General features: G+C 37.0%; 1 protein-coding gene across 1 annotated transcript in view; it reads left to right on the top strand.

Moving 5' to 3' along the window:
- The window catches only part of LOC125260651 (protocadherin-16-like), a 105,833-nt gene that overhangs the window by 16,353 nt on the left and 72,202 nt on the right, over positions 1-17,278 (top strand). The gene's annotated exons all lie outside the window — the stretch shown is intronic.

Here is a 17,278-nt window from a genome sequence, read left to right as displayed (position 1 = left end):
AATACTGGAATTCCACATTGTTGCTGGTTCATTTAACGTATATTTGGAAAGAGTCGCTGGTCAGTGTTTGGAGGAATTTGGTATGTGGTTTTGCATTATGAAGAAGAAGTAGGAGAGGGAGTGAAAGAGACGAACAGAGAGACAAAGAGAGAGAAAGAGGCTTTGCCACACACATAGAGGGATGCATAAAGTCAGGAATAAAAAGGAAGCTGGAAGTGAACAATATACTGATCGGTGAATTATGGAATGAACAGGTTATTAGAAAGAATTCTGTGAAACCAGAAGATATGCAAGTTTAGCAGAGAGCGGTTTAAATTTCTCAAAGCATTATCTATTTTAGTCACTCAACACAAATGACAAGAAAAAATTTCTGTTGAAAGAATCTTTTCTCATTATTAGTCAACATTCTTTTAACTCGTTTTAGGGCACACAGCAGCACAGTTGTTTTTTCAGTACCCTTGTAATAACTTTCATTCCAGAATATTTCCCTTTGGTCTCACTCGTCCAGGTTAGGACACTAGGATGAGTGTTATTTTTATCCAGTACTCGTAGCAGCAGTCCTTATGGCAACAGGCCTCACAAATTGGCATGTACTGTATAGCAAAAAACTGGCTGTGGTCACTGGTTCTGATCCACCAAGAGACTGGATTTGGCGTGCCTTAGACTTTTGGTATTTTTGTAAATCACTATGGTAACACTTCAGTATGGGAAACAATTCTCACTTTTAACTAGTTACTTATTAGCTTGCCTATTGGCTGCTTATTAGTACTTATAAAGCACATATTAATGCCTTAATCTGCATGACCATATTCTATATCCCTAAATCCTACCCTATAGCTAAACCTAAATGCTACAACAACGACCTTACTAACTATTAATAAGCACTAAATTGAGAGTTTATTGAGGCAAAAGTTGTTGTTAATAGTGAGTATGTGTTCCCCATTCTAAAGTGTTACCATCACTATTTGTCCCATTCCTATTTTTATACAATTTGGATCTTCAGAGTAAGCAGAAATTTATGTTATTTATTAATAACACATAACCAAGGGGCGAACCACAAACAGTAATGCTATTTTCCACAAAAACGTACATCTTATTTGTTAACCACCTACAGTCCAGTTTAACTAGGCACGAAATGCACTAAAATAACTACCATCTCCTTTTTATGTAAATTAGTAGGGCTGGGACAATACATCGATTCTTGATTCAAGATTTTGATATTTTCTGATTTATCACGATTCTCTTTCAAAACGATTCTGAGCTTAGTTTTTAACAGCAGGTGGCACTGCGTGCTTTAGAAACACCCGTACTCTTCTTAGTGAGCATTTGAGGTTGCGGCTAAAAACTATCCTAGAGTGCCATCTGCTGTTAAAACTAAGCTCAGAATCGATTCGAGAGAGAAGATATCAGAATCGATCCAGAATTCACGAATCGAAAATCGATGTATTGTCCCAGCCCTATAAATCAGGCTCATAATACATTGTGCCTTGTTTTATTTAATAGGGACGTTTGTGTAATTTTATTGATCATGGCTGTAGCTATTCATTACATAATAGATAATATTGTTATATCCAAGATGGGGAATTGCGTTTAGAGTTTGCATAATCTTTTCTGAGATATCAAATCGCATACTAAAACATCACAGACTGCATATCAATAAATGCATTATTTCTTGGTGAATTTGCCCTTTACAGAGAAGGGATTTGTATTTATTAAGTGTTTGCATGATAATAAACTGCTGTTACATAATATACATTTTTATCACACCTCAGAATAAACATGCATTTGACTATAGGAATTTTAAGACATTGATTAGCAGTCTTGAATGACAGATTGGATTGATGAATGTATATTTTTAATAGTTTAAATTTCAACCACTATCCCCCAAACACAAACACTCACTGCTAGTCCTGTCATTTCCTCCGAAAACATGTCTGTTTAACTAAGCTTATCTATAGAATAGAATGGTGTATTATTTACACACTGCTGAAAGAGAAAACTGCCTTATATTTATATTTCGGTTTCCTTTCTCCTCCCGAGAGTAATTTCTCATGGAAGCAGTCTGCTCTAGTTTTCTGTTCATTGTTCTGGTGATCCGACAGATTTCGTGAGTAGGGCGCCCAAACCAAACCCTGTTTGGGACAGTCCCAGTTATAACATGTTTGGATAAGAATGACCCTTCTATATGTACTGGACAGAGGTCTCTCCACCCAACGCTCTCATGTATCAACCGTTGGGCTTTTCCATTAGTACCCCGTTACACTCGTTACGATCTGTTTCCATTGTACGATTCATAAGTGTAAGAAACTGATCCCAAGCTGGTGTACATTGTCCACCCATTACTAAGATCGGAGATCAATTCCCTCCTGTTCACATCTGATAATAAATCTCTCACTGTTTGGTCTGATGCATTTAAAGTGTCTCTTATATGGTGGTCTGGAACATATAAGTTTAATTCAGAACAAATGAGAGAGAAATGGACTTACACCCACTCAGGACAAAATATAGACAAACAAATCTCCAAGTGTCATCAAGGGCATATCATTCTTCTAGTATGTGCCTTGATTATTTTCACATTTGAGAGAAAGCATAGTGTTTATATGCTCTTCTCAAAGCGAAAAAGATCTTTTCCTGGATCGTGCCTTGGCAGCTCATGGTCATGTTGAACTGGACAGCTCTGGACTGTGCTTAAAACAATTCATTTGTATCATATGGATTTATTGTGTACTATGTATTTCTTTTTTGGCAGGGTGGTGTGTTTATGTTCACAGGTGCAGCTAGTGTTACATTCCCCACATTAAACTGTAGAAAACGCTTTTCTTCACCTGTTGAAGCAATTGTACGCACCTTGGTGATGAATGGTATTTTGTCCTAAAGACTAATCACATTTAATAAACCGGGCATTGGAGCACATCTGGACTGATGCTTGTAGAGGAAACTACCTGGGAAACAGCTTCCTGTAACATAAGACCGGCCCCCTGGTGGGGTCGCATTATAAAGTGCCCCAACGGAAACAGGATCCAGACTGTGACTACCTACACATAGTCTGTGTCATTTGGCAGTAGAGCCCACAAACCCTTTTTGTAGTTGGTAAATGGTGATAAATTTATTGAATACCCATGTGAGTTGCCCAAATGCTCGATAAATCCCCCTTAAAGTTTTTTTATACTCAATAAACCGCTTTCCATTAAGGCACAACAATTAGTAAAGTCATTAAACCAACACTTCATGTTTTATAAATGTTCTTAATCTCAAATATGGGTTGAAATCTCAATCGTATGAACGTGGGGTGGCAGTATGCCTCATTTGTTTGAATTCTCACCCCATATGGCCTGTGGCTTCAGCCTTTTCTTCATTTCCTCTACTCTGTTTTTCCAGCATTGCATTGTATTATGCAATATGATGGTTCTCTTCACCCTCTTTTTAGTGAAATACTTGCATTATCCTGTTTATTATGTGGCTCTTTGGAATGCTTGATTCTGATTGGTCAATTACAGCAGCATTCAGCAGTTAGTGATATCAGTATCATATTGGTTATTGACTATTAGAGTTTTCTTTATAGATATTTAATTGTGCATGCTCCAAAGATATATATGTATAAAACTGTGTAGAGTTTAGTGATAATTTAAAAAAAAAACCTTTCAAAATCAAGTATTCCAGAGAGCTATGTACTCCGCATCTTCTCACGCCTCTGTTATTCCTTTATCTTCAGTTCCATTTAATTTCCTCACCATTCTTTCATTTCTCTCCATATTTTTCACACTAACACTCATGTGGCTGTTCGACCTTCACTCGTTTGCTAGCCTGATGTCCACTGCTGTTGTCTCAGAGTAAAGTAGAGCAGCTGTGGCTGTATCTGGTGACATAGTGTTGAGACTGGCAAGCTTAGAGGTTTCTGGGGGCAGTGGTGCTGTTTAAGATCAGCTAATTGAATTTCATGATGTGTTGAGATGACTATTACCATGTATGAATCCTTGGGGTCCAGAACGTTGCTGTTGGAGAGTTGCTTCAATGGACAGCAGGTGGTTGATGGCTTTAGAGGTGATGATTCCTTTGGGCGGTGAGGTCAGCATTGGGGATAATTTTCCCAGAGTGTCATATTTGATATAATAAGAGATAAAGTTGAAAAGCAGAGATGGCCCATCATGAATGTCACATCTGGTCTTTATCTGTAGATGGTTAGATACGATCTGGAATATTCTCATAGATGTTACATTATAATCGAGAAATTCAGCTTCAGTCAAGACTATCATCTGAGAGAACAAACAAACACAGCAGTAACAGGACACACAAGTTTGTTTAGCATCTCAACAATGTAAATCTTTTTAAACACTCATATTTTTCCATTGTTCATTTCCTCAGTATTACAATAGTTCATGTCACAAAATCTGAAATCTAGACAACCGCAATTTTCCACTGTTGTGTCTTGGCCTCGTTATGTCTCACATGTATAATTCTTTGTGGTCAAAAGGAGATTTCAAAGCAGCATTTTTCAAAGCGTCAGGGGCGCCCAAAGCATATCAGATGAGGCGAGTGATGATAATTCATCAAGTAAGAATAATTAAAATATACAATTTAAAACTTTAATAAAAGCAGAATTTAATCCTAATAATGTTTCTCTGCTTAGTGGGCTGTAACTCTGCCTCTGTGGATATGGTTTAGTGTGGGAGAAAACAATTTTATTTTATTGTAATTATACATTCATTGCTTATAGGCAAAATGAAGAGAAAAATCCTGCAGAATTTGCTTTAAACTTTAAACTAAGTTCCCACTCTCATGAAGCAGTGCTAAATTCAACATATATATTTGACTATTTTGCAATAAACTATTAGTTTTTTACTGTGCTGTACTAAGTTTAGGGTCCAGTTCTCACTATTAACTAACTATTAACTACGACTTTTGCCTCAATAAACTCCTAATTAATCAATAAACTGCCTATTAATAGTTAGCAAGGTAGTTGTTGAGTTTAGGTACTGGGTGGTGGCTGAATAATTTCATGCAGAATAAGGCATTAATATTTGCTTTATAAGTAATAAACAGCCAATATCCTAGTAATATGCATGCTAATAAGCAACTACTTAAATAATGATGAGAATTGTACACTAAACTAAAGTGTTACCATTTTTTTATTTGATTGCATCATTCACAGTGCTTTATGTGTAGATCATTGCCTCATGAAAGATTTTAAGTACACAGTCTTGCACCTTTTGAGATTTGTAAAAATTGTAAGAATCCCTATGGAGAAAATGAATGAGAAAAATATTTATTTGGTGTGAACGGGTTTTAAGACTGTGAAAACCTCTTTTTAAATGTGTTGTAATGTCAATTTCACTGGGCTCAAAAAAATGAAAATTCTGTTATCATTTATTACTCATCCTCAAGACTTTTGTTCATCTTCAGAACACAAATGAAGATATTTTTGATTAAATCTGAGAGCTTTCTGTCCTTTTGTCAACAGCTATGGTGACTACCACTTTGATGTTTCAAAAAGTTCATCAAGAGACCATAAAATGAATTGAGTGGTTTTAGTCCAAATTTTCTAAAGAGATACGATTGCTTTAAATGATGAACAGATTGAATTTAGGCTTTTATTCACATAAACATTCATCACCTTACACATCAGTTATGATAAACGGAAGCTCAAGCATGCTTGCTTGACATGCAAGAACCATTAAGGTACATTCTCATGTTACGCAGCATGTTTGGAGCTTCTGCAATAATCAATGAGGTTTGTTCACACGTCACACAGGTTCGGTTGAGTTTCTGTTTATGTATGTTTACGGGTTTGGAACAACATGAGGGTGTGACAGAATTTTCATATTTGGGTGGACTAACCCTTTAAGCATCTTCAACAAACACTCCTCAATCTCTTCTTTTCCTGCTAGCTTCTGTAGTTCATATCTGCTGAGCTAATGTAGATATCAATGCTGTGCTGCACAGAGGCAAAATTGCATCCAGTCAAAGAGCCTAATGAGGCTTAAATAAAAGCGATTATAGTTTAGTGAAAGGGCAAATTAGGAGAGGTGACTAGAGAAGGGTAATTGCACTCTTCTGTTTTTATTTCACACATACAATACTCGCATTTACTTTTTCACCATACGTCACTTCTTCCTTCTCAAACTTTACTTTTTATTTCAGACTACAGTTCAATGTATGGTGTCCATTCTCCAAAATAAGCAGGCCTCTCCCTCCCTTTTTTAAGCTTTTTCCATCAAAGAGCTCCGTTAAATGAAATTTAATTACAAAGCTACTGTGCGCACCAGACGCAGCCAGTAATAATACCTGCTGCATTGATTTAATGAACACGTTGCGGCGAACAGTCCATTAAAGCCCGCGGACCTTGAACCACAGCATGGAGTTGGTAATCTCTTCTGCTTTTGCTCGCTCCACCTTCAAGTTTCTGAACAACTGCCTTTATAAGCCGATGTGCCAATAAACGGGGCACATATACACACACGGTGCCATTAATTGTGGTCTTTCTAACCCATCCTTGCTTTTGCAGACTGTCAGGCACCTAGATTATCCCTCCAACACACCCAGTAATCTTGCCGTCACCCTGGTGGTCTCTTCTCTGACCTCCATCCCGCACGGTTGATGCTTTGCCAGCTGGCCTTTGTGAGATCTCGCCACTTTCTGTTACTCATCAAAGCCTCTGGCCTTCGCCCTCTTTCGCAGGACTGTCATTTCCCTCCATGTGTTGCCATTACATAATGCCCTGTCAGTATTTTTAAGGTTTGTTTGCATTATGTTTAAGAGGCTGTACATTAACCTGAGGTTTCTGTTTGATGGGAAAAGGAGCTTACTGCATTTTTCCAAACCTCACGCTGAGTTGATTCATCTACCCTTGGCAGGGTTTGGGTAAACTTGTTTGAGTTGGCATCTGAGCGTGGTTCTGCGAGATTTAACTTTGTGGAACAGGCTCTGCAAGGCGAAGAGAAAGATATGGAGGTGCTTCCACTCAGAATTCACACATTGGCCCTGTTTTATTCCCCCCAAGCTGTCATACTTGCTCAGAGTGACTCATAATCAAGGTCTTGTATTCAAGCCAGATCAACTCTTAAGTACTGAATTACTTGCAGTGACTATCCAAATGGTCTTTTGTAAAGTTCATTGCTTATTCAGTCCTTATTTTACTTGTCTCCTTCATAAAGCATAGAAGTATAGAATTTGGAAAAAAGCATAGAAGCAAAGCATTTGGAAATTCGTCCATCAGTAATTTTTTCAGCTGATTTGATGCTGAAGTATTTATTCTGGCTACAGTAGCTTTTTAATCCTTCTGTGGTCAATAAAGTTTCTGGACTTCTTGCCTAGTTGTCCTAGTTTTGTGCGTACCGTATTAAGTTTACTCTCTCAGAGTGATGTGACACAAATGTTACAATGTGTTTCTTAACCTACTGTTCAAAGCATTTTCAGTTGGCATGGTCCTTTCTTTTCCAGTCCACGTTTGTTTCAGATCAAGAAAAGAAGGCCTCTGTAGGCCTATTGAAAATACCTTGGGCTGCAGAGCCTGGAAAAATAAGATTGTCGACCTCACGGTCTCTGTCAGCTTGATCAAACTTGTGTGGGACGCTTAAAAGTATTACAGTGAATAGGAGAGTGAGTTCCAGTAGCTGCGTTTGGTCTGTGTGCACCAGGCTTTATGTCTGCCGTCACTCACTGCTTGGAAAGAAAAGAGACGTTCATTTGAATTCATAATGCTTTTTCAGATGGAGCCCTTGATTCTCGTGGCAAGTATTAAGCACTCTTGCAACTATTAAGGCTACGTTAACACTGCAGTCAAAAGTGGCCCAAATCCATTTTTTTTGCTCATATGTGACTCAGATCTGATTTTTTTTTAATAATAGCACAAACCACATGGAATCTGATCTTTTTGATTCTGTTTTGGGCCACTTCCATATGTTGTCTTAAATCAATCAACCTCAGTCTGAACAGTCAAATCAAATTCATGCGACTTTTATGTCACTCTAGATCGACATTCGTCACAATTCTGTGCTGATGAACATCACTCCAGAGATTTTACATGCCTAGTTCTTTGAATATGGCAGACGGCAGCGAAGTTAGTCAGTGGAGGGATGGTGAGCTGTTATACTCATAAGTATTATGGTGACAGCTCTATACAAGCAAAACTTGAAGAAAAACTGTACAAGAAAAAGGTTGCTTTTTTTTCTAATCTTCGTCTGTCTCCTCCTTATCGCCTGCATACAAATTTGCTGACTTCCGCGGCCCATCTTCTTACACTTTACAAGCATAATGTTGATTGCCAAAATTATATTTTTCGACTTTTTTTTTTAATAAAAAAAAAGAAGCAAAAATCAAGGTTACGGTGAGGTGCTTGCATTTGAAGTAAATGGGGTCAATTTTTAGCAGAAATGTGAAGCTTGCATAACCATTCAAAAGATTTCCGTGCATTTTTTTAACACATTGCAAGGACACATTCATTTGATCAAAAAATAGTTCTTTTGAACTTTCCATTCATCAAAGAATCCTGAAAAACAAAAGTATTAAGCAGTTGATTTCCACATTGATAATAATAATTAGTTTGTTTTGTGAGCACCAAATCAGATGATTTCTGAAGGATCATGTGACACTGAAGACTGGAGTAATGGATGCTGAAAATTCTTATTCTTACTGAAATATATATTAACATTTTTTATTTTAATAATATTTTATAATATAACAGTTTTTTTCTGCATTTTTTAAATTTAATTAAATTAAAAAAAATCTTAGTTTTTTCTGTCATTTTTTTGGACATTCTCATAGTTTTAAAGTTTCAGGTTTACGTTATCTTGGCAACAAAGTTGTAAAATTCGACATAACTTTAGACAAAGGTTAGTAAGTGTTATTTTCCTCAGAAATATCATGATAACGCACATATTGTTTGCATCTTCTGTCTGGACAGTATATTTAAAATATTAAGTATTTTAATATTTACAAATTCCCCATTCACTGTAACCAAGATTTTTGCTTTTTTTTGCTTTTTTGCTTTTTGCTTTTTTTTTTTTTTAAAGGTTTTTTTACAAGATGTAATATAAGTCTAAGGTGGCCCCTGAATGTGTCTGTGAAGATTCAGCTCAAAATACCCCATAGATTTTTTTTTATAAATTTTTTTAACTGCCTATTTTGGGGCATCATTAAATATGAGCCAATTTATGCTGTGCGGCCCCTTTAATTCTCGTGCTGTCCGCCCACGGAGCTCGCGCTTGCCTTAAACAGTGCATAAACAAAGTTTACACAGCTAATATAACCCTCAAATGGATCTTTACAAAGTGTTCGTCATGCATGCTGCATGCATGCTTCGGATTATGTGAGTATTGTATTTATTTGGATGTTTACATTTGATTCTGAATGAGTTTGAGGCTGTGCTCCGTGGCTAACGGCTAATGCTACACTGTTGGAGAGATTTATAAAGAATGAAGTTGTGTTTATGAATTATACAGACTGCAAGTGTTTAAAAATGAAAATAGCGACAGCTCTTGTCTCCGTGAATACAGTAAGAAAAGATGGTAACTTTAACCACATTTAACAGTACATTAGCAACATGCTAACGAAACATTTAGAAAGACCATTTACAAATATCACTAAAAATATCATGATATCATGGATCATGTCAGTTATTATCGCTCCATCTGCCATTTTTCGCTATTGTTCTTGCTTGCTTACCTGCATAAAGTCTGATGATTCGGCTGTACTGCTCCAGACGTTACTGGCTGCCCTTGTCTAATGCCTTTCATAATGTTGGGAACATGGGCTGGCATATGCAATTATTGGGGGCGTACACCCCGACTGTTACGTAACAGTCGGTGTTATGTTGAGATTCGCCTGTTCTTCGGAGGTCTTTTAAACAAATGAGATTTATATAAGAAGGAGGAAACAAAGGAGTTTAAGACTCAATGTATGTCATTTCCATGTACTGAACTCTTGTTATTTAACTATGCCGAGATAAATTCAAGTTTTAATTCTAGGGCACCTTTAAAGAATAGAGGGACAAGTTGAAATTAATTAGTGAGCAACACAACATTATCCCACAATTGCTTTTGATTGAGCTTGTACAGAACCTGGAATAGTCCTTTAACATGGTCCCATTCTGTGGAAAGACATTCCGCCAGCTGCAGTCCTGTGGTGATAACGATTGTCCTCTACACTCCAGGTGATGATTTTGACCCTAGTTCAATGGCCGTCTATGCTGTGCTGAAACATTCATCATCGTTCCAGTAGCACGCACTGCTCTGAGCTCAAGTGTTTTGCCTCGGGATGAGTTTACCCCTGGAATGCAGTGCTTTCGTTGCTTACACGGAGAAAGCGGATATGAGGGTGCTCCGTGATTGCAGTAGAACTTGACCGGATCATCTGGCTCAACCTGCTCCACCTGCAAGCAGAGATCATTGACTTCTAATAAAGAGCCCTGCACCCCTCATAATGAGGTGGAGATGTTTCTTTTGCTCCTTTTCTCTTAAAGATTGGGTAAATGGGCCAGCGCTGATCAAACAGAAACCTCTGATAAGATCTCTGGACTCTCGAATATTCAATAAAAGCTCTCAGCTGCCTTGCGGAGAGGCTGTGCCCTTATTGGATTTTTTCCAACTAATCAATTCATATACAGGAATCAAACACGGATCATTCAGATCCAGGTGCTGAAAAATAGCAGCAATGTGTCCCTGGATAACCCTGAATCTGCACCGACTGCCAGATGGTTGTGACTGAACTGTTTAAGAGCGTACTCGTCTTATGAGAGCTCTTATGAGTAGAAGCAAGTAGAAGAGCAATGATGCAGTTAAAGGCAACTGTTTATGAGAGAAGTTGATCTGGGAGTTTTGTTTTGGTTGGCTGTTTACACTTTAGTACAGTTCGTACATGCACTTACACATAAATTACAACCCCATTATCGGCATAGTTCGATGTGTGCTCTACAACAACAAATAACGGTAAATCAGACAATCAGGGAGGCTTTCACTCGCAGTTCAGATTTTCTTGGTCAATGACATTTAAGAATGTCCTGGATAAAACAAAAAAGAATTCTTAGAATTTCTTAGAAATGTACTCTTTGTATTCATGTTGGTTTCGAATACTGTTTCAATTTAATTGCTCTAAGAAATTCAAAATGAACATTTTCCTTACACACTGAATACATGTGAGTGTTACACATCTGATCACAAAATGATCACTGTAGCCAATCACAGACATAAATGTTGAGCGCATGAACACAATGGCCAATCAGAGGTGTTTACGAATCCGCTCAACAGCGCTCAAAGCTTCACATTTTTTAAATTTCAGTACCGACTTGTCAGTACTTGTCAGAAGTCGGTACTTTTGACAACACTACACTGAGCTTTGCATGACAGAAATAAATGATATTTTAAAGTATATTAAAATAGAAAACTATTATGTTAAATTGTAATAATATTTCACAATATTACTGTTTTTTTCTGTATTTTTGATCAAATAAATGCAGATTTGATGCACATATAAAACATCTTTCAATGTTAAAAAACAGTAACATTTCCAAACATTTGACCGGTAATGTTTATATATTAGTCTTTTAAAAAACATCTTTGACATGTTAAAAAATAGTAACGTTTCCAAACTTCTGACCGGTAATGTGTATATATTAGTCCCATTGATTTTGATGCAGTTTTAACCCAGCAGCAGAGTGCAAACAAGAAAAAAGCCAGAATGATGATTGATTTACAATAAGTGTAAAAGACCCTAACGATTAACTCCAGGTGATTAAATCCATTATATAAATCCATTATATATATCTGTACAGTATGTATGTATGTGTGTGTGTGTGTGAGTGTGTGTGAGAGAGAGAGAGAAAGGAGGGAGATGTCAGCATGTGGTGTGAGTTATTAGCAAGGAATTGTGCCAGTAGTCATGGTTACCATGACAATCCGACGGCGAGGAGGAGGGAGGTAGTGTATGTCTGTGGTGTGATTGTGTGTGTGTGTGTATGTGTTTGTGTGTGTGTGTGTCGGTACGGTTGTGTGTAGGGGTAGTAATTTGCTTTCGGCTGATGGTCTGGTTGGCAATGGTCCCTTTTGTCCTTTTTTAGACATTTCTATGTTTTATGCTTTTTTAAGTGTGTGTCTGCAGGTCTGCTTTATGTCTGCCCAGGCTCCCCTCAAGGACATGAGAAGTGGGTTAATAAATTATAAGTGTGAACCTTTTGTAAGTAAAACTTGTGCACAAACACACACACAACAATAAATAGCCTTTCGATGGGGAAACAAAACCACTCCCTACCGTCTAATACATTTTCTTGAGTACTCTATCTCATAAACTACACACTCTTATCGGATTGCCTAAACCAAAGAATTACATGACAAAAGAGAGTGAAATGGAAGCAGACAGTCTGTGGGCAGTGAGCCATGCTGGTATCACACTGGTAAAGAATAACACCAGCTCTCCCCAGAGATCTCCTCTCTACTAGAACAAAGAGCTGTCCCTTCCTCCAGAGCTCCTTCACACACAAGCCGCCTTTCCACTGCCCATCATCTGTCTCTCCTGGTTTGAGTGATCATTTTGAGAAGAAAATTGATCTTTGGCTTAAATGTGAAACATTTAAACGTGCAATTCTGCACAAGATAGTCATTTTATGGTGTTGAAATTTAAATTCCGTAGTCATTTTGGGCTGGTTTGCATGTGGATATTCTTTTAATGATATTTATATTCTTTTATTGTCATAATTGTGATTGATGTCTTGTTATTGTACCTTGGTACACACACACGTATTGATTTATTTTTATTTTTTTAAATTTACATGAACTCATTTCCCCTCAAACTCGTACTGAATGTGTGTTTGTTTTGTGTGGTTGAAAGGGTGCTGTATGCGGTTTGTGTGGTTGTTTAAGTATCAGGCTGAGAGTCTACATGCAAAAGTGTATGTGGGTGAGATTATGTAGGTGTGAAACAATTGCTTAATTGTTACTGTGCCTTAGATAATTATCATGTCTAATTTTCATCATCTTGTTAAATCAAGCTTCTATAACTATAGAAGAGCCATACTCGTAATTAGCTAAAAGACAGCGTGAAATCTCTGTGGAATATTTCAGTACCAGCAATCTGATCAAGGAAGTTTTCTTTCATATCCAGATTAATAAAATAAACACATATAGATTTATATGAGCTGATTGTAGATCATCATTCTGGCTTTTTTCTTGTTTGCACTATGCTGCTGGGTTAAAACAGCATCAAAATCAATGGGACTAACATATACACAGAAGTTTGGAAACGTTACTATTTTTTAACATTTCAAAGATGTTTTTTATAGGACTAATATATACACATTACCGGTCAAAAGTTTGGAAACGTTACTGTTTTTTAACATTGAAAGATGTTTTTTATGTGCATCAAATCTGCATTTATTTGATCAAAAATACAGAAAAAAACAGTAATATTGTGAAATATTATTACAATTTAATACAATAGTTTTCTATTTTAATATACTTTAAAATATCATTTATTTCTGTCATGCAAAGCTCAGTGTAGTGTTGTCAAAAGTACTGACTTCGATACCAAGTCGGTACTGAAATTTTAAAAATGTGACGCTTTGAGCACTGTTGAGCGGATTCGTAAACACCTCTGATTGGCCATTGTGTTCATGCGCTCAACATATATGTCTGTGATTGGCTACAATGATCAACACACAGGAGCGTTTGAAAACACACAGAAGTGTTTACATTTGAAAGCGTTTTGAAAGCGGGAGCGTGATAAGCGCCTGATTTCAAACACTCCAATGTGTATCTGTGTAAGCGTCATTGATGTGTATTTACAACATGTTTTTGAAGCGTTGATCATTGTAGCCAATCAGACATATCTGATGAGCGCGTGAACACAATGGCCAATCAGAGGTGTTTACAAATCCGCTCAACAACGCTCAAAGCGTTACATTTTTAAAATTTCAGTACCGTCTTGGTACCGAAGTCAGTACTTTTGACAACACTACTTCAGTGTCACATGATCCTTCAGAAATCATTTTATGATAGATATATTATCAAGGACAACCAAGCTCCCAAAATATGGGGTGAAATATTTTTTCCCCCCAAAATAAAAATTCATACCATAGAGAGTTAACTACCATTTGCACCCTTGCTCTCCACATATCTGTATAAGTCATTTAAACCCATATTGCAACCACTATTATCCAGTACCTCTAACTTCACATGTGAATAACTATGTTTCTGTAATGTTTCTGTAATGTCTCTATGCAATTCTCCCAGGTCATCATTCACAGCCCATAGACAACCCCTAGAGTCATTAACACTTGTCTCCTGCATGCATTTTCACTGTATCAAGGTCATATTAAAATAGGCCGGTGCTTCGCCATCCTCAGGCTGCTAATGTGTCTCCTGATGATCAGAGCTATGATTGTGTTTTGTCCGTTTGACTGAAGCTGGCTGTCATTTCTTCACATAATATCCATTGAGTAAATGGGTGCCTTGTTAATTATTCTGGATTTGGTGTTGGTTTTGTTTGACAGCACACACAAAACAAGACATCTGTTCCTCTGTGGATCTCATGGATTTTTGATCTGTAAGGGTAGTGGAGTGTGACGTCTGGGGTGATGTCTGTTGTCTACCAACCAGTTATGACTGAGTGGTTGGGAGAAAGAAAAAGGGGAGGAAAAAAAGAGAAACAGGACCATTAACTAGGTTTAGCAACCTTGTTACTATAGTAACCGACACCCATGGGATGGCAGGTGTAGGGAAAGAAAACTGATGCAAGCTTAGGACAAACCGGATGTCGGAATGAAGGGTGATGGACTGACCTGCATGTGTGTTATTTGTAAATCTTTAATAGACCTTTATCAAGAGCACCATCTGGACAAATCCACAATTCATTTGTGGAACTGTTTATGCATATGTATGTATGTCACTACTTGCACATGCATGCTATTTCATTGTTTATAAAATGTCATGTCACATGGCGCCTGGTAGGTTTTTGATGGTTCATAATGGTTATTCAGGCAATGGCTCCTTTACATCAGCACCACTCTGTGATCCTACTTGTGGCGTAATCAAAACCCGTAGAAATTGTTTGACAAACTAAAGGAACCCATAAACCCCATTTTTATTTACCACAAGGGAAATTGGTCTTAATCCTCGGCAGCCTTATTTTCCACCGTATGAAATCTACGAAGGGATCACTGTACCTCCTGCCACACAGATGCAAACCATTATGAACAGCTAAAGAGAGAGAGCAAATCACTCCACCACAACCTGCAACACAAAAAACAATGAAAGCATGTAGACACTCTGAGCAATTCTACAGTAAGTCCCTCCACTTTCCATAACCAAAGAAGTTTGAGTTAACAATCATTCTGAGAGCAAAGCGCCACATCTCTCCCACCCCACCCTGTCTCAGAGCTGTGAAGTGATCTAATACAAAGCCCTTTGTCTGGGTGGAAAATGATCAAACAGGCGGAGGGGATTTCTTACAGGATTGGTCTCTTTTATATTTTCACACCGACCCAATTAAAACACACACGCTGTTATGATCCATGAGATGGTGTAACGGGAAAATCCAGTCTCCTGATGGAGACCACGACTTCCTTACTTTCATCTGAATGTTCGATTCTTCAAATAGCAGCCACTGATGCTTCAGTCAATATGCAGGAGCTTGAAATTATTTTATGAATTTTCATCTGTTCTGACTGCATTAAGTAGGGATGTGCAATATATTGGAACCATATTGAATCATAATTCAGATTTTTCTTTTAATTTATCGGTATGTACCGATACTGGATATTTAATTGTGCATGGTCATTGCACACCTAAAGTAATCTTTATAATCTAATATATAATTTAAATATAACACTATTAAATGTAATCTTTAAATATGCATTTTTAATACTTTGTTATAATGTTTATGATTTAGTGCTTTAATTTAAATGTGTATATATATATATATATATATATATATATATATATATATATATATATATATATATATATATATATATATATATATATATATATATATATATATGTAAATATGTTTATTTCTAGAATTATAAATAAAAAATATGTATATATTAATCATATTATATTAATATTATTTAATAATAAAATAAATTAGGTTAAAATGCATAATGGTATAAAATACATTAAAAAACACTTCTAAGCTTGAGCCTGGCAAGCTTAGAAGTAATTCAAAAAGAAGGGAATGTGAAACTTTGTTGATTGCTAACATGTATTAAATCCCGATAGGAAAACTTACAGACTTTGATGTCTTTATCAACCTATGCGTAATGGTTTCAGATTTTTAGCTTTTTCTAATCTGAATAATGGCGCTATCACAGCAAGGCTGATTCTAAATGGAGCGGTGGATGCCAGTGAAGTCAGATGGTGCCGTAATTTTCAAACTGGATTACCTCATCTGTTAAGGAATCACTTCCTTCCTATGGAGATCTCAGAGCAGGAAGCTAACACCTCATGCTGATCAGAGATATGCCGTCTGGACCACAGTGCTCTTTCGATACTTATCAGTAATCAAAAAAAATTAGCATTCCTAATAGGAACATGCATTGTTATACCATAAACAATATAATAAGGGAATTTAAGAGGTGAAACTGGGAGCTCACTACCATCTGGATTGTGTTTGGTGAGAAAATATTTTTGTAGCTGTTTGAAATTGTAGATTTTGAGCGAATTAATTTTTTCCCGGCCTCCCCTGTAAAAGAAATCTGCACATGGTTATTTTTATTTTTTTTCAGGCTGCCATTTTTATCTCTCTTGCAAATGCATTTGTCACTGTTGCACTGCAGGCGAGAGAAAAAAAGGAGACGAGACGGGAAGAGTGGCGAGGAGAAGAAAGAAAAGAGAATGAAGGGGAGTGCAGTGTAATCGTTCATTTGTCTTTAGTTTCTAACCTCCTGGCTCTGCAGATAATGGAGTTGAACAAAGGCGCAATTTGACAATGCATCATTAGAAATTTGTTGTTGTTATTTTTTTCAGTGCAACCAGATCCAGACCAAGACTTTATGCTTCCAGTAGGGAAAGGCATTATGAGTCCCTACTGGTTTCAATGAACAACCAGTTGATTAGTGATTTCAGGAGTCCTGCACGTGTCCACCTAAGCATTTTTTTCCAGCAGCTAGCGTACTTTTCCAATTGTTTTCAATGGGAGCTCCATGTTTTTTAAATGCCAGGAACTTAACGAGGTGATGAGCGTCTTTTTCACGTTAAAGTGCTGAGCATTCAGCGATATTTAAACTGGTCGCCTCAAGTTGAAGAATGTTCAACTTTGAGTAAAACCAAAGACTAGATATAGAAAGACTGTT

Source organism: Megalobrama amblycephala, linkage group LG2 (genome assembly GCF_018812025.1).
Source record: "Megalobrama amblycephala isolate DHTTF-2021 linkage group LG2, ASM1881202v1, whole genome shotgun sequence".
NCBI lineage: Eukaryota > Metazoa > Chordata > Actinopteri > Cypriniformes > Xenocyprididae > Megalobrama > Megalobrama amblycephala.
This window is presented reverse-complemented; position numbering and strand designations above follow the sequence as displayed.